General features: G+C 32.8%; 1 long non-coding RNA gene across 2 annotated transcripts; it reads right to left on the bottom strand.

Annotated features, from left to right (window-relative positions):
- Positions 1–205: 205 nt before the first annotated feature.
- On the bottom strand, positions 206–9,573 carry LOC134241060 (uncharacterized). Of its 2 annotated transcripts, none has more exons than XR_009986571.1 (5): positions 9,270–9,573; positions 9,061–9,149; positions 8,629–8,745; positions 5,708–5,804; positions 206–443 (listed from the first exon to the last, which is right to left on the bottom strand). It is a non-coding gene; the product is annotated as an uncharacterized LOC134241060 (long non-coding RNA). The 2 variants fall into 2 exon arrangements; XR_009986570.1 differs by having other exon boundaries at positions 8,629–8,748; positions 9,270–9,549.
- Positions 9,574–19,023: the final 9,450 nt, after the last annotated feature.

The following is a 19,023-nucleotide window of genomic DNA, read 5'->3' on the forward strand; positions in this document are numbered from 1 at the left end:
ACTGATAATTCATTAATTGGACATGCTGGAAGAGAATTTCCTTTGGGAGAAACAAACTGTTTCAACATTTTTTACCTACAAGTTGGTACTGATGAAATTTTGTTTGAAGGAAACTAAAGGCTATGAATACTAAAATACAAGCCAAATGAAATACAAAAGGGTTAATACAAGTCATTTAAAATTTTAATTTCTTTGCAGATAGTGATGAGTGCTCTGAAAGTTTTCTCAGGATCTCGTCCGACATCATAGGTACAACTGCATGGTCACTGTGCTTTCTTGGTTATGTAAGCAGGCATATTGTTAAGGCGGTGACATATGTAGCTCCAATTCCAAATGATGCTTGACTGTTTTCATTCAGTTTATAAGTAAACCTGGATTGATATCTGATGCAGTGATATAGAGCCATGTCATGTTTAATTTCATCTTCTCACTGTCACAAAGTACTGAAATAAAAGCGATTTTGATTTAATTTTTTTTTTTGGTTTTCATAGTATGTATCATAACATTCTACAGAAATTCAAATAAATCACAAATTAAATAATAATAATAATAATAATAATAATAAAACTTTATTTAAAGAAGGTAACCTGGTTAGTGCATGCACTATTCTTCCCCAGGGCCCTCTCTATATATGTACATATATCAAATACAAAATATATACACTTCATCAAGATACAAATCATCATAATCACATACAATTAAGTACATGTTATATAGGTTTGAGAATTACAATCACTGAATTATGAATAGAGTGTTCAAATACAGACACATCTTAACAATAACAGTACAATATACGATATTGAACTCTTATTATGCTCAAATGATTGTACGACAGCTGATTATGTAATTTTCCACATTACGCTTGAATGTTCGTAGAGAATGAGAGAATCTAATGTGTTGGGGAAGTTTATTCCACAGATGTACACCTGAATACTGAAAAGAGGTCTTGAATAAGTTTGTACGAAATTTTGGTAATCTAAGATCATAATTAGTTTCGGATCGCAGGTTATAAGAAGTTGAAGACTGAAATTCAAATAAATTACGAAGATATTCGGGAGTCATTCCACTGAAAATTTTGTATAATAATATGTATTTGTATAGATCAACTAGTTCATAAACTGTTAACCACCCAAGTTTCTCAAACAGTGGTTTAGAAGAAGAATCAGGACTTGCATCAAGGATAATCCTTGCTGCCCTTTTCTGTAATTTAAATAGTCTGTCCATGTCCTGCTTGGGGGCATTACCCCAAACAGTCAAACAATAGTTAATAGATGGTAAAATATAAGCGTTGTAATAAAGTTTCCTGGTATGAAGAGGGAGAAATTTCTTAATCCTACGAAGCGTAAATAACTTATAATTAACCGTTTTACAAACTGAGTCAATATGATTTGCATACTGTAACTTATCATCAATATGTACACCAAGAATTTTTCCAGTTTCAACAATTTCAATTGTTTTGTCTGAGGCATAAAGTTGTAAATTTGGATTATCTAATTTTGATTTTCTTTGATGTGTTCCCATTAACATACATTTTGTTTTATCTACATTTAAAACCATTTGATTTTGAGCACACCATTTTTCAATCTCACAAAGATCTGCATTTAGCGTATTTTCTAAACATCGTGCATTATGATTATTTGAATACAGAGTAACATCATCAGCAAACATATCAATATTTGAATTGTTTACATGTAATGGAAGGTCATTTATGTACAATAAAAATAAAAGAGGGCCCAGAATTGACCCTTGTGGCACTCCTGCTGTGACGGGTTGAATATTGGAGACACATGTTCCAAATTTAACACACTGGGTCCTGTCGTAAAGATATGACTTAAACCATTTTATAGCTGTTTGGTCAAATTTGTAATGATTTAATTTCTCTAGAAGAATATCGTGATTCACCAAATCAAAAGCTTTACTAAAATCTATAAATGTAATGCCGATTAGTTCACCACAATCCATTGCATTAAGCCAACTTTCTGTTAGTTTTGTAAGTGAAGTTTGACAAGAATGGAGTTCCCTAAATCCTGACTGGGATTGTGTTAGTAGATCAAATTCATTAGTGAAGTTTTGTATTAGCTTAGCTACATGTTTTTCTATCAGTTTAGATATAGTTGGTAAAATAGAAATGGGACGATAATTATTTGGGTCAGCTTTGTCACCTTTCTTAAATATAGGTGTTACTTTGGCTTGTTTTAAATTTGTCGGGAAAATACCACTTACTATGCTAGCATTAATAAGATGAGTTATAGGTTTACATATATATTTGGATGCGACTTTTAGAAGACGCGGCCCAATAAAGTCAATGCCAGCTGATTTATTGATATTTAGAGAATTAAGCATGTTAAAAACTTCACTTTCCTCAATTTGATGAATACTAAAGATGGTTTCTTCATCAAGCTTAGACCTTACAAAATTACATAATATATTAGGATCATAATCATGTTTGGGCAATTTCATCAGAAGCTTATTAGAGATATCCGTAAAGTGGTTATTAAAAGTATTTGCAATATCCTGTAGATTATCAACAATTTCCCCATTAGAAAACACATGAGATGGTGTTATGTTCTTTGAATTACATGTTAATTGATTAAGATAGTTCCACATTTCTTTGGGATTTGAACTTTGTTCAATAGCTGTTTTATAGTAAGACGATTTTGATTTGTCTATAAGAAGACTAACTTTGTTTCGATAAATTCTATAGTTCTCCATATCTCCTTCTTTATGGTAAGAGTCCCGTAAATGTCTAGCATTGTTTATTTCTTGTGTCATCCATTTAGGGCGGATTTCGCTCTTTACGCGTTTTGTTTTAACCTTTGCATGCTGGTCAAGTATACTATTAAATAAATCATAGAATTCAGTTAGTATTTCATTAGGGTCATGCATCTGGAGGAGATTGTTAAAGTCTACATCTTTTAAGTCGTGAAGGAATTTATTTTCATCGAACTTTTTGAAGTCTCTGTACTCTATTTCTACGTGTTGTCCTTTTTGCTGCATGCATTTTGTTTTTCTAGTGGCACATATTGGGTGATGGTCAGAGATGGCTATAAAAGGTACATTTACTTCACACATGTTATCTGGTTTATTGGTGTAAAAGTGATCTATTAGGGTACTTGAAGTATTAGTTACTCTGGTTGCTGCTGTAATTAATTGTGAAAAATCAAATTCTTCTAAAGCATATGTCCAACTTTGTGGGGGTTCTTTGAATAAGTCTACATTAAAGTCACCTGTTAAGATAATTTCTGCATCGTCACAGCAGGAGGCACAGTTAATCTCTCTAGCCAGGTCCTCCGCCCAGCAGGAGGGAGCAGATGGTGGACGATACGCTGAACAATAATAAACTGGTTTAGAATTCTTTGAATTTAATTCTAGCCAGATTGTTTCAATATCACCAATTTCAAAATCAGTTCTACGCTTGTATCTTATATTATCGGAGATATATACAACAATTCCACCACCTGCCCTCAGAATGCGATCCTTCCTTTCCATTTCAAAGCCATCAATATTCAAGTCAGAATCACTAATGTTATCATTCAAAAAGGTTTCACAAAGTCCTAAGATATTAAGATCTTGTTTGTTTTGAAGCAGAATTTTAATTTCTTCAATTTTTGGCATTAGGTGGCAAATGTTAAGGTTTCCAAATTTTAATCCCTTTTTCATCAAACCAAAATTACTTTTACTTGTTACACTATCATTTTTTGTTGTAAATACAGTTGATTCGTCTGATTTTTGTGAAACCTTCTTGGTAGCAAAATTAGGCCTATTAATATTTTTCTCTGTCTTAATGAATTTATGCGAATTAGATAAAGTGTTTGACTTAATTCTAGAATTTTGAAAAAATGTACATGAAAACTCATTATCACGACATAAACAATAAACCTGATTACATTCGGAGCATAAATTATTAAAAAGAGAATATACATTATTGTTTTTAATTATTCCTCGGGAATTGGTGACGGCTATACTTCCATTGCCCGTTTCCTAGTGGCTATGCGGGCAGAGCTTGGTTTTGTGACCTAGCTCTCCACAGTTCCAACAGTCCAGCTTTCTCCCATGCCTGCAGTATCGCGATATGTGGCCACTTTCCCCACAGAAATAGCAGAAAGTTGAACGGAAGGAATCGTTGCAAAGTAATGTAATTTTTCTGAAGTTTCCTCGCCCGTTTCCGCTTTTCAGTATATTCACATAACCTTCGTAGATTTTGAGCAGAGCTGCGGTACCTCTGTCTGACAGGTGGATTCCGTCTTTCCAGTAGTATTCCTGTTTAAGATTTCCATCTCCAAAGAACTTTGTAGTAGGAATCACAGTGACACCATACATTTCACACACATCATTAATTATTTCATTAACATCACTGACATTCGTATCACGCCTTGATAACACTTCTGAAATATACACACGTACACTGGGATTCCGATGTTGAAGGTCTGCGATTATTTCCGCAAAATCGTGTTCCATCCCCTCTGCATCCCGCCGTCTTGATGCATCATTTCCGCCAGCTAAAACAATAATACTTTGATATGATGATACATCCATTCTTGAAAGTTTTGTCCTTATATCAGAGATGGTTGCTCCCCTGTTTGTGCTGACCTGTACTGTTGAATGTAATCCTCTGGTGCGAATCCTTTGTAAAATCGAGCTCCCAATGATGAGTACAGATTTTTCCTCTGGTTTCTTTCCGGGTTGCTTTTTTTCCCTCGTGAAATCTGCAGGATTTGACAAAACAGGAGCAGTCTTGATGTCTGGAGCCTCCCTGGAGTCTGTCATTGTACTGCTACTGGTTGATGGGACTTTAATTTCGCACTGACTATGCCTGGATACACCAGGCCCAGGAATTTTAATTCCTTCTGTTGATGTTTCTTTTTCTTTTGTCCTGTTTGGAACTGTTTGGGTTCCATTTGTAATAAGAGGTGTGACCGTCCTTGAAGCATTTAATTGTTTTTTAAGATCACTGACTTCTTTTGACAGAAGTTGGACCGTATCTGAAAGTTCCTTAATGATTTTTGCACTGTCAATGCACTGATGGCAATTCAATTTGGGGTCTTCATCAGTTTGTGGGGCCTTACTTTTAGGAGTAGATGTGCACTGGGGTGATGTTTCCTCTATGGTCTTACATCTTGTCTCCAAATTTTCATCAGAGGTCTTCAAATCCTTGAGAAATCTCTGGCACCACGAGAAATATGAGTCTCCTTGGATGTGAAGGGTATTTGTTTTCTCATAAATGGTAGCTGTGACAGAATCATCTTGAGATTTATATATAGACCCATGTCTTCGTTTCTCTCGGTTTTTAAACAGCACAAGCTCGCTCTGTAGATGATCCAAGATGATAGGGTACTTGTCTCCATTAAATGTTATTGTTACACTCCTCTGATTTTCCTTAACTTGAAGGAAATCTGGCGCATCTGAATCAAGTTTCACAGATTCATTTTGAAGCTCATTATTTACACTAAATGATCTTGAAAATCCAGTAAATGAGTCCAAAAGTGATTTGAAAAGGTTAGAACTTTCACTCAAACTCATTATTATTCCATTGTAATTACTAAGTATAGATAAGAAATGCAGGAGCTGTAAAAAACACGTCTGGTCACCTTGACTGCTTATCTATAATAAAATATTATAAAATATTATCTATAATAAAATTTAAATGTAAATCTTTTGAAGATGAAGGTTTTGTTGTGTGTGATTCTTTGCTGATAGCGCCACTTACCTTTTATAATATCATGACAGGTGAGGTACATAGCTGGTCTTCATGCTGGATAAGTTCTCGATCAAAACAATCCATTGCAAGATGTGTAGACAATAACCTGTAATTAAGCAAGCTTCTGTAACATGACATTTGAATTTTGCACAGTTGTTTGCACACCTGATAATAATTAGGGGCCTGTTAAATGATGAGTTATAAATCTGGCAAATATCTAATTGCAACCTTCTTCGTTAAAGCTGCTTAATCCGAAACAGGCACATATTATCCTACACAATAAAAGTACGTCATTACATAGATAATATATAAAAATAAATTATAAGATGATTTTATAGTTTATTACAACAATCCTTACAAGGAAAAATAAATCTAAAACCTTATTGACAAACAGAAGTTCCTGACGGGAAGTTAAGATCTGTTGTGAAGTCACCTATGAAAAAAAAACAAATTTTTCGGTTTTATCTAATTATGATTGAAGATAATTCAAACCCAAGTGTTTTTTTTGCCATTAGTAGAAGCTTAAGTCATAATATATCTTTTAACAAGATGTGTTTGGGATACACTACGCACCCGGCGGCAGCAAAATTCTAAAAAAGCCATTTTAAGCATACATGTCACAGTCAAAGTCATTGACCTTGGTGTCATTTGAAAGAAATTGATATGTAAAGTATGGATACCAAATATGTCTCTATATCTTGTGGTTCAAAAGTTGTAGCAAAGGTATGAAAAAGTATTTTTAGCATAAAGGTCACAGTCAAGGTCACAAGGTCATTGACCTTGGAGTCATTTGAAAGAGATTAATTAGTGGAGTATGCATATTAAAAATATGCAGTCTCTATCTTCTATGGTTCAAAACTTATGGTAAAGGAACGAAAAAAAATATTTTTAGCATACAGGTCACAGTCAAGGTCACAAGGTCATTGACCTTTGTGTCAATTGAAAGGGCTTAGTTAGTGGAGTATGCATATCAAATATGAAGTCTCTATCTTTCACGTTTCAAAAGTTATGGTGAAGGTTTATAAAGTTTGCAGACATACAAACAAACAGACAGACAAGACAAAAACAATATACACCCTGGATCTATCAATCCAGGCGCATATAAAAAATAAGGAAATTAAATGAATATAACCATAGTAATTTTTATTAATATGCATATTTAAAAGAATGAGGGAAAATCAAATATCTTTATGTAAAGATTTTTTTAAGGAAGTTTAGTAATGAAGGCTAAAATACTGTCCGTGTACAGGTATAAGTACTTTGTTGTAGAAAAAAAAATGCTCGGGTTTGTACTTCAAGAGATAAAAGCGATAATCTTAATTTTTCTTAGGTGATTTTACACGATATCAACATAGGATTATTTGTTGTGTGATCTAACAAAAATTATTTTTTTTTTACTTTTGAATTTTGATATCTTTTAAAAGAAAAAATTTTGGGGGATATAATCGACAAAAGTTGAAACAGTTTATGGACAATTATTTTTCAAGAAGTGAAACGAATATATTTTTTCATGATTCGACTTGGACTAAGCAACTTTAAATTTCATCAATAATTTTACAAGAAAATCCAAATAAAAATGGTCCTTTTTATACACACCCACAAAATGTTTTCAAGACACAATTTCTGCATTTGTTAAAGGGCTCCCCTACCAAGGCCAAATAAAAAAAAATTGTTTGATGTACTCAGGCCCGTCAAAATCTTCTCTACCAATTGGCAATAATTTTTTTCAGCACTTCATTTTTTTTTTTATTTTTCCCCCCTTATTTCCATAGATGTTTTAAAACGAAGGTGTAATTTTTTTTCTAATTCTTGGATGCTTTTTGATTTATAAATATAATTTAAGTCTGTTTAGCTATCCAGTGCATAATGAAAACATCAATAGATTTCCAAGTCTGTGATTTTTTAATATGACAGTTATCAATATTACCGTAATTAGTTCAATACTGCAAGGCAAAAAAAATTAACAACCAACCACCCTTGATAAAAGTGGGTTGGAGTACATCAAACAAAAAATATTTTAAATTATGGCCAATGATGACTATTTTATCTTATGTCTTATATTTGTTATTAAAAAAAATTCCACACAGGTATATAAAATCATACATTTAATCTGTATACAAGGCTGTTTCATCCAATTTTAATAGTGAGGTAGGATGACAGTACAGATGAGTTATGGGTAAATGTCTAAAACCTTGGGGTGGGGGTTGAGGGTAAAGCATCACAGGACACAGCAGCTAGACCTTTTTGTCATTTTATTATTATAATTGTTATTATTATTATTATACAAAATTTATAGAGTGCCTTATATACCCGTAATAAACACAATTACTCTAAAGCGCTGTACAACATAGTTAAAATACATACATAAATACAACATCAAGAATAAAAATTTTGTTGAATAGCATAAGAAAATAAACTTAAGTATTGATAACCATTTTAAAAATTAAAAATATTTTTGCAAAATGATAATTAAACGACATGATATATCATGTCTAGTATACGTGTATGAGAGTAAATTTTATCCATGTATAGGACCATTACCAGTTTAGTTTGTACTTTTGGTAAGACGTGGCATTCTCGACGTTACCTAATTAGCTTCTGAAATTAATTTACACAGCTTTCCTTCACTGATAAGTTTAGTATACATTGGATAGAAATTTAGCCGAATATCAACTGGTGTAGTAATTACTAATAAATAGCCAATTAAAAGTTCTCTCGAGCTCACGGCACAGGTGGAGCAGAAGTTGTCTCATCGTTGTCAACAACAATTTAAAGTTTCTGATGTTATTAATTTCTTATCCAATGAGAATTTGAATCTACTAGTATTTGCTATTATGTAGCGCAGAGAATGCCAAGCCCTACTGAAAGTCCAAACTAGGGTGAAAATTGTTATATGTCATAGTACTTATTTTGTTGCATCAATTTCATACCTGTATTTGATTTGCATTTTGAAGAATGTTGATGACTCAAAGTCAGTTTAGTCTTAGGTACTGCTTAAAGCAGCTGCACCTCGCATCTGTCTTACTCAGCCAGGTTCTCTTGGACTTCTGCTATAGAATAAGTTTTAATGTATTTATGTTACTAAGATCAAGCCTTAGGAATAAATTGCACGAAAGACAGAATTTAACCAAATGCCGAACGTTCACTTTTTAATTGAGAAATTAATGTATAAAATCATGTAAAAATTGTTATTGTAGTGATTTGAATTTTGTTAAACAGCTGTTAAATGTTGAACACAGGGAGATAGCAAAATATATAAACATATAATCCTTGGGAAATATTCAATGCTCAATTGCCTTGATCCGCTGACATGCAACAGGTAAAACTTTACTGAAAAAAAGTATTTTTAATAAATTATTTACCTAAACAAAAGTGATGCAGCGCCAATATTCCTTCCCTATAAATATAATCAGCTGATAATAACATCACCGTCCTCGGATTAAGGGAAAATCTGTTAACAAATTCAAAAGATGATTGGGAAACTATTTCATTATGGTATGAAATAAAACACTTCTTTTTTCGCTCAGATAAACACGAAACAGAAACAAATGACATTCTCTGACTTGTTTACCTGTACTTTGATCGAAAATTTCCTCGTGGACAGTCGCACCCAAGCTTTTATGACACGCAATTCATCCATCGTATGTCGGAGAACCCTTCTGCTTTGTAAAACTACTCAACTTTTCCTCGAAAGCTTTGTATAAACCAAAAACATGCTTAACTCAATACACAACTCCATACACGGAAGTTGCGAGTCACGTGACGAAAACGAAAGTGAAAGTACATTGAGGGACCTAGGGAGCTATTGTTATTTCATAAATAATTTGAATAGGTGATATCACCTATTCTAATAGGTGATATCACCAACTGAATAGGTGATATCACTTATTCGAATAGGTGATATCACCTATTCAAAATCTGAATAGGTGATATCACCTATTCGAATAGGTGATATCACCAATTGAATAGGTGATATCACCTATTTGAATAGGTGATATCACTTTTTGGCAATAATTACCAAAACGGCGCCTCATAAATATGCCATGACAGAAAAACATGCATTGATTCACGAATAAGGTTATTTCACAAGTACGATCTGCTAAAACAACTGGGCGTTTGTCAAATTTTCATGGGCGCCGCCATCTTGAATTTTATAGTCTCGGATACATCGTTTTATTTTAAATGATGCACATTTAAACGTATTTAAACGTCAACTTTGTTATTATCAAGTTGTTTTCTTTAATTATCTATCAACTGAAACAAAAATATTTGAATTTTGGCCTTTGATATTGACTCGAAATGAAAAAGCATTTTATTCCGTAGATCACCGAGATCAAGCCGAAGTTTACCTAAAATTACTGCCTATTTGCTTGTGCCATCGAATAAATGTTTAATTTGTTTATAAAAGTATATGTAAAAGAGAGAAAATCGGATCTGCCAATGAATATGTTAAATGCGATATGCAGAATTAAAAGTGCGATTTGACAATTTAATGGTATATTTTAATTCGAATAGGGCGAATTATTCTATGGGCAAGTTACCTAATGTGCGAAGCATTCTCGCGCAAGCGTAGCCTGTCGTTTGCCCAGGGCATCCGGTTTAACATCGCTTATATATCTACTGCGTGGACCTCAGGGTCCACGCAATAATGGTAATACATGTATATATCTAAAAGGATTAAGTTTGAATTGAATTTGAAACATAATCCCTGCCAAATCAAAATACCACTGTCGGCACATGTATGTATATAATGACTGTTTTGATGTTTGTTTGAAGAATGATTTTTTTGTGTAACAATACACATTGAATATTAATTAATAAATACTGAAAACACTAAGAATTTGAATTCGGGAGAAAAGACGCCTGAGGGGGGGGGGGGTCTCTTTTTCATACTGAATGGCAATCATATATTTAGTAAGGGTAAAGGAAGGCTTTTTTTTCCCTTTCAAATAATACACTTTATATACGTGAAGTAAAACAAAATTCTAATGTATTACATTTTAAACAGTTGGTCTTTTCTAAAATTTAGAATCACACTATCAATTTGCTCTTCAAATTTTTAATTAACTGAATAACTGCGGTACTATTCATAATTCTCAGACCTATATGTAGTTCTAACATGTTTTCGTGCATTTTTTTCTTTTAAGAAAGGCTTGGTAGGTTTTACATTTTAATTCGATAGTTATTATAATTACGAGTAAAAAGATATACAACACAACAACTATCTCTCTTGCTGATTAGAGATATTACTAAAAATAGCTTAGTTTATACCTGAGAGCTCGCACTGAAATTAGCTGTATACCGGAAGTGACGTGTGTGACGTCACAAGTGTGACTTTCAGGATAAGTATATAATAGTTAAACATCAACACCGTAACCTTTAACGCAAAACTCTGAGGTTTGAAAACTGTGAGACGCAAGAAAATGTGAAGATAATAAGCAGTGGTCATTTTCAGAACTAATTTGTTGTCCTGTTTGCATTGCCTACAGTAATTGCAAATGAATACATTAAAACGAAACGAGGTCTTGTTAAAGCCAAGAATTAATAGCGAAATATTATAGGTCTCGTAAAACTTTAAAATCAAACGCATGCAGGCATTACGTTAGTTTTATTTATTTTTTTTTAATTCATAGAATTTATTTTTGCTTTCACATTTACAGATTATGTACAATAGATTTGTTTACATTCAATACATACATATACTATACATTTTTTCTTCCATATAATTTATATTATATATATATATACTTTATACAAATTCTCTTTGGTAAATGCTAAATAAAAATTCATTTGATAAAGCTGCAAAAGATATATGACATTCATGTATATTATGAATCTTCATTGTGAAAGCTTTATATACAAAGAAGTTTTATTTTTTGATTATTTATTTTATTTCTGGCAAAAACAATATACTTCCGGACTACATGAAAATATTGTAATTAAATGATTTGATTAACCCCCTCACCCAATTCCCTATTTTTTTGGATGCGCAAGTTTTTTTTTTCTTATCACTATACGGAAAGGGAGGCCTTTCAAAGATTAATTCCGATTTTTGTCTTTATTATGTCTTAATTTTTTGAGTAATTTATTTTCGTTTCGATCAGTTTTGCTTCTCCATTTTCATTTTTACACATTTAATTTACTAAAAATTTCCTTTTTAAGTTCGACCCTAACCTTTTAAACGCTGGTACAAGCACCACATCCCCCCTTCTAGAAAACCATCGCTCATATATTTGATCAATTAAATTGTAATGAAGTGCCGGATCATTGTTTTGAAGTTCACATCATCGGAAAAGTGCATGTTATAGAATTTTTTTTCCAAACCTCATTATTTCTGTATTCTTTTTCAATCATAGATGTCATTTTCAGAGGATCATAATAATTTGACATTCGGAAGCTGTTAACCCCTTTCTTAGTGTTGCCGTAGACCTATCTCAATTTACTCTGCGATTGTATTTAATCACTGCTTATTTACGTTTATGAACGCTTGATAATATTGTGTTTTGACTTTCTTTCTTTTTTATCTCTGTAAAATAACCTTTTATAACGCCATTTCATAAAAGTATATGATTTAATTTTTTTTTCAATCAGGAATGAAAGTAATTTCGACATTTTTATTTTAAGATTTACCCACCCTGTCATAACCTGACTAAGAATGAAAAGATAAATAGGATTTAAAAAAAAAATAACTACGTTTTTAAAATAAAATCTTATAGTCATCACTAATTTGTGACTTCATTAATTCTAGGGGGGGGTTGGTTTATGGCGTATACACATCACTCGGAGGTCCTTGGATGGCTCGTATACCTGTTTGAATGGAGTGTAGCGGAGTAAGCCGAGGATTGCCGGTTGTGCACATTATGCTAAAATCATCTTTTTATCACAAATAATATTGAAGTTTTAGCTTACAGTCAAGTGCTGAAATTTCTTTCGAGAACAGGTACATTGTATATTGTTTGTATTTTCAGGGGTAAGGCCCATTTCACACTGTCTTTAGTTGTATACATCAATTGTCTTGTTCTCATTGACACTGAATACAAATTTAATTGATTATTTAATTGACATGAATGTAACTGTGTATCAACTTCTATATTACAGTAATGCTTAGATTGGACATCAACTTGGTAGAATGTCGATCATCCGGGACCCTTGACTTGTTCAATATTGAATAAAACATTGCATGAAACAACGTACAAACACGTGAATAATGTGACACATAAAACAGATTATACATATCAATTATATTTTAACCATTAAATAAACTCACTAAACTCTGAAAGTCGAATTTAACATCTGACTTTTGATTGAGTGTGTTGCATCAAGCCTGTATAAGTAACCTGGTTTTTTGTTTTTCTTTTTTTTCTTTTTAGAGCTGAACAAATTAAATATCTTAACATGAGAATTAATACATTTTTTGGATAAATTTCACAAAATTGTAAAAAATATGTAACGTGCAACGCGGCCGAGCTTGTGTGTTTCGTGATATGTCTTGTATAACCGAGTCGTTACACTTAGGTTCGTTAACCTGTTAACTCAGGTTTTTGTTGACCAAATAATGTTAGATCTAAATATATACAATAAGATAATACAGTGGGTCTCTTCTTGATTGGACAACCACTAACTGTGGTCAACGGGTGTCTCCCGTAAGTAGATTTCTTCGGTCCTGCCACTTCTCACTGCACTGACTCTTGGCACTTCCCCCACTTCTCACTGTGGTATGCCACCTCTCTCGATCTATACTACCAAGTGACTGCATTATTCAGGTCTTACGCTTTTGTGTAGTCTACAACACTTAGCTGTCTATCCCCCGCAACTGTCTGCCTTATTCAGGTCTTTAGACCGTGTGTAATAGGAGAAACAACCTAAGGTTTCACAACTCCGTCACCAGAGAGGTCTCAAAGGTTCTGCAATACAAATAGTATTATCCCAATGCAGTCTATGTATAGTGGCAGATTCATACTACTTGTATGATCGTTAAATTAATACTTTTTAGTGTTTAAGAAATTGAAAGATAACGTAGGTCTAACGTTAACGTTTATACGAAACTAAATAATGAAAATCAACTTCCGTTTCACAAATTTTATCTTTTAAAATGAACTTATACAACTGCAAGCACCAAAGTAACGTGCCTCTGTTCGAAATTAATTTTAAAATGTCATGTATCCAGTTTTACTGAAGGGGTTAGGGTCATTTGTTCAAAAATCGTTGCAAAACATGAAAAATGACAATGAAAAATATTCTAAAACTTAAAACGTGTAAAAAAAAAAAAATAGTGGGTTCCCACAAAAAGAGAGCACAAAATTAAAATCAGTAGGGACTAACATTATTCATGATATCAGCTGTTTAGGCCTTTATTTGTAAAAGTTTTAGGGGGGGGGTAAATAGGCAATGGGTCGAATTATGTTTTTATTAAATACATTTTTTAAAAATAATTATTTAAAATACTACTTGTGAATATTTTCTATCGTTTTACTCGCATACCAATCAATAGTATGCATTCGATTTGCTTCCTCAGGTTCCGCATCGTTTGTGCCGAATTTGTGGTCGATTCTTCTTCGTCTGATGGTTCACTAGCGTAGGGCTCAAAACGAAAGGATTCAACTCCCACTTTTTCTGTATTATTGCACATGTTGCCCAGCAATGAATCCTCATCAAAACTTGACGATCCACAAGAAAGTTCTAACGATTATTCCTCTAATGGACAATCAGAATTATCCGAAACAGCGATTTCTGTCTATCACTAGAGGGAATTAAGCGAGACACACTTTTGTGACGTCATTTAACTTTATTGCATTTAAACCGGAAGTGACATTGTCAAGGACTTTCGATCGTGTTCACAGGTGCAAATGCAGACGTTCAACAATGATTATCTTTGAAACGGCTGGACCGATTTTAGTCGGATTTTCGCCAAAATGCTTTATGAAGCAGGTTTAGTGAATAACGATGAGTAAAAGTACCGTGGCCTATCTTTAAATACGTGTAAGACATAATTTTTTGTGTATTCTTGTCCTGTAAAAGACTTTCCATTAACGATTTGTCGTCTTTTACATTACAACAAAATGCCGCGCTTGAAATATTTGTACATTGCCCTTATTTAAATTTAATATTTAAGCATCGTTCTACTTACATGTACGAGGGTTGTTCGAAAAGTTCGTGGACGATGTCCATCTTCGTTATATTACTCGTTGAAAATTCAAAACAAGCACATCATAATATGTAAAATTATTTGTTTTGTTGATGTGTGAAGTTTCATTCCATTCGATTTTAACACAAATAAATTTACTTCATTTTGAAATCAACATGTGTTGTACCCGCGGAGCACACAAAACGGCAATGTAACGTCAACACATAGCGTTGGGAATTTATAATGGATACTATACCTATACATTTCACACAGGATATTCCAATGCCCATTCATTAAATTTTTTTTCTAATTCTTTATTTTTATTATTTTTATTTATTTTTTTAAGAATTGATCTCATTGTATAAGTTCCTTTGTTAAGGTTTTAATTTCTTTTATAATACTTAACTCTGCTTTCTCAGGATCTGCAACTCTAAAGCGCCTTTGTCTCTCATTTACGTTTCAAATTTTAAAGTTTTGTTCAGATGTTTACAGTAAAACCTTTTGTTCACAGGTCATCCTCATACGATACAGAGTCCCTGTCACTCAAAAATTGCCTGTACTAATTGTACACACATGCACACCTCGCTTGTGACACATTTTCTTGATTCCTTATACATTTTTAGAGTTTATTCAGAATTTTTCCTGAGAAAAACACAAAATTGCTTTGGTACCTGCTGCTCCGTGACGTTCTAAAACGTCATCATTTTTGTCGTTTTCAATGAAGAAAACTTCTCTTCTCAAGTTGATTTATTTTCAACAAAGCAAAATATAAAAGGATAATTTGGTACACGTATAGATGTAACAATTCTGAATTTGAATTTCTAGGTAGTTTTTCGTTTTTCCTCCATTTTACAGAGAATATGACTATAGACGTTATTTATTGTATTGTCTGTAACTGACTAAATTTTGACCTGCTCCGCGATCCGATTTTTGCATTTTTAAAATCTGGACAAATTTCTAATCAATCGTAATATTTTGTCAAAATTCATACATATCATTTGGATTTATTGTTAAAATATTTCTACCAAATTTGGTAAACATATGACGTCAAATAAAAAAGATATGACAGTTGTCCACGAACTTTTCGAACAACCCTCGTAGGTACCTAATGTATTATTTTCTAGGGAAATTTTATGGACAAAGTAACAGCTAAAATATAATAATAGAAATATTAATATCGTAGATACTTTTTGCATTGAAATAATTATTCTTCAAACACGATATCTTAGTTATTTAATTTAAAAACGTGTAAATCTTTACCATAAAAAAGATAAGTCCTCTCACCTCGGAGTTCCGAATGAAAATAAAGACTGAACGATAAGTGAAGGGTGAACGCAATGTAATCGGAACGAAGAGTGAACGGTGAACGTTTTGTGAACGGTGAACGCGAGCGCACGGCGAACGGTGAACGCAAAACTGTGAACCGAGAGCGAACGGTGAACGAACGCTGAACGAACAGTGAACGAACGCTGAACGAACGGAAAAATGGGAGAGTAGAACGTTTCAGGGATTGTACTAGTGTTTAATGACTGTTTTGATGTTTGTTTTAAGACTGAAAATGTTGGTGTTACAATACAAATTAAATGTTACGTAAAATATACTAAAAATACTCAGTATTCAATTTAGGGCGAAACAGCGCAAGGGGAGAGGTTCTTAATCTTCTTTGTACATTTGCTGCAATTGGTAAATTTTTAGACTTGTTTACTATCAATCAATTTACAATTCGTCTTCTTTTATATTACAATTACAAATGTTGCCCCACTTGAAGTATTTGTACATTACCCTTATTCAAATTCAAAATTTTGACATCGCTCTACATACATGGATGTACTTAATGTGCTTATAACAACATTAATTGTCCAATTGTTCAAACAGGATATCTTTGTTATTAAATTACAAAACGGGTAATTCCTTTCCTTCAAAAAGACAAGTTCTTTCACCTCGTAGTTTCGACTGACATTAAAGACTAAACAAGAAATGAACGCCAAACTCAAGATGAACGCAAAGAAAACGGAACGAAGAGCAAACGGTGAACGTTTTGTGCGCGGTGAACGCGAGCGCACGGTGAACAGTGAAAGAAAATGTGAACGGAGAGCGAACAGTTAACAAGCAATGAATGAACGGTAAACGCACGTTAAACGAACGGTGAGCGAGCTGAAAAATGGAAAAGTAGAACGTTTCAGGAACTGTAGGCTACAACTTTTCCAAGGGCTCGGCACATTGAATTGAAAGTTGCTGGTCCTTCCTACGATACAATAGTCACCGAAGTCTGGTGTGTCACGGTAGGCGTCAGGAAGATAAAAAAATATAGCTGCTAAACCCCTTCCCCGCAGTCACAAATTTTAACGCATAAACCATCATCTATTTTTAGCACAAAATCAGGCATATACCGTTTCCCTGGAATCATGCAATTTCACGTACATTAAAAATTCATTTAATCTTCCATTTTTTGCAAAATACATTCTAATTTATGCTTTCTTGAATCTCGTTAAATAGGAAAAGTTATTTTCTTATTAAAATATTACGTCATAACACAATTCACCTTAAACTTAGAGAAAAATGTACCACGCAGTACAGTGCTTGCAAAGAAATGGCAACGTCATATTTATATGATGTGAACATAATGCGTATGTTTCATAACAATTGAGTAAATTTCAAAGAGTTAATAGCTCTGAAAGAATCGGAATTCAAGACTAAACAGCTTACTAACACGGGTAGAGTCTTTGGTTCCTGTTGGTCATTTGTTGATATACAGCACTTTCATTAAATCTTTTGAATATCCAATATGTAACATATTTATTTGAAAAATGTTTCTGTTCTAACCATATAGGTTTTTACACGGAAATAACATAACTGTACTGAGCAAAAGATTTTTCAAAGATCTTCCAACATTAGAAAAAATGTAAGTACACAGCTTAATACTTAATATATTTCATCTATTATAATATGGCGAATACATAAAATTATATCTGAATGCCTCTGTCATCAAAGATTTAAGACCGGTAGATTTTGATCTGCTTGCCATTCTGACTGTTTTGTTTTCCTGTTAATATGTACGCAAAAAACGTATCCATAATTATGAATAGTTGAAGGCAGAACTTTAATTCTTCTCATGTCTATCTAGAGATAAGTGCATTTGTGGTACCAACATGACCTAATGCCCTTGGCCTTTGATTTACATTTGCAAACGTAAACCAAACTTCTTTTTGATATCTTTTAATGCATAATTATCATTAATACCCATTTAGAATTGCCAGTTAACCCGAGTATTAAGCGTAACCAGCAGCACAAAAACAATAATGACCCAACAATATATATATATATATATATATATATATATATATATATATTTCTAACATTGATTTCTCTTGTTTAAAGATTTCTATTCTGTTTCCATTTTAAATTTATTTATTTCTCTGTGTCAAATACAATGTTATAGAATGATAAGAAAGAATGACTGAATTTGTTTACATGTAGAATACTATAAAGATGTGTTTCTTTTACACATCAAAGTCCATATTCAGTATACCATATTCGACTTTTACCATACACCTTTTACATGATCTCAATCAAACTTGAGATATTTTACCTTCATTTTCAAAATTGATTGAAATTGGTTAAGAGGTTGTAGAGAAGAGGCTTAAAGTGTTCACATGCTAACGCACGACACCAAACGCACTACGGCCGACAAAAACAGATAGCAATAGGTCACCTAAGTTTACTCAGTTGATGTAAAAATAGTGTATTCACACAGCCAGTTCGATTTATTTATCAGAGTATTAGAAATTTCTTAGAATGTTTTGAAGTTACTATTTTCGTCAAAGATATCTTTTGAATACAAAATGTTACTTGCTATCCAATTTCTAGAGCTTATTGTTTGACCTATAAATTTATATAAAAATGTTATTCAAAAAGTAGTTGTCGTGCAAATTTGACTTAAGATAAACTTGATACTTCTATTTACAATCATCAAAACCATACCTATATTTTTGCCTAACCTTGGAGCGGTTTGATTTTGGCTTAAATATTTTACATATGTACATGTATATCATGTGAAAACACCTTAATGTGAACTTTTAATTTCTACCTTGGCCATGAAGTTTGAAAAACTTTAACTTTGGTCATAACTTTTGAACAGTTAGTACTAAGGCAAACATATTTCACCGATGTATTTATTGTGACAAGGCCTTATACGGTAACA

The sequence above is a fragment of the Saccostrea cucullata genome, unplaced genomic scaffold (assembly GCF_032062105.1).
Source record: "Saccostrea cucullata isolate Sc308-1 unplaced genomic scaffold, CSIRO_AGI_Scuc_v1 ctg7007, whole genome shotgun sequence".
Classification (NCBI taxonomy): domain Eukaryota; kingdom Metazoa; phylum Mollusca; class Bivalvia; order Ostreida; family Ostreidae; genus Saccostrea; species Saccostrea cuccullata.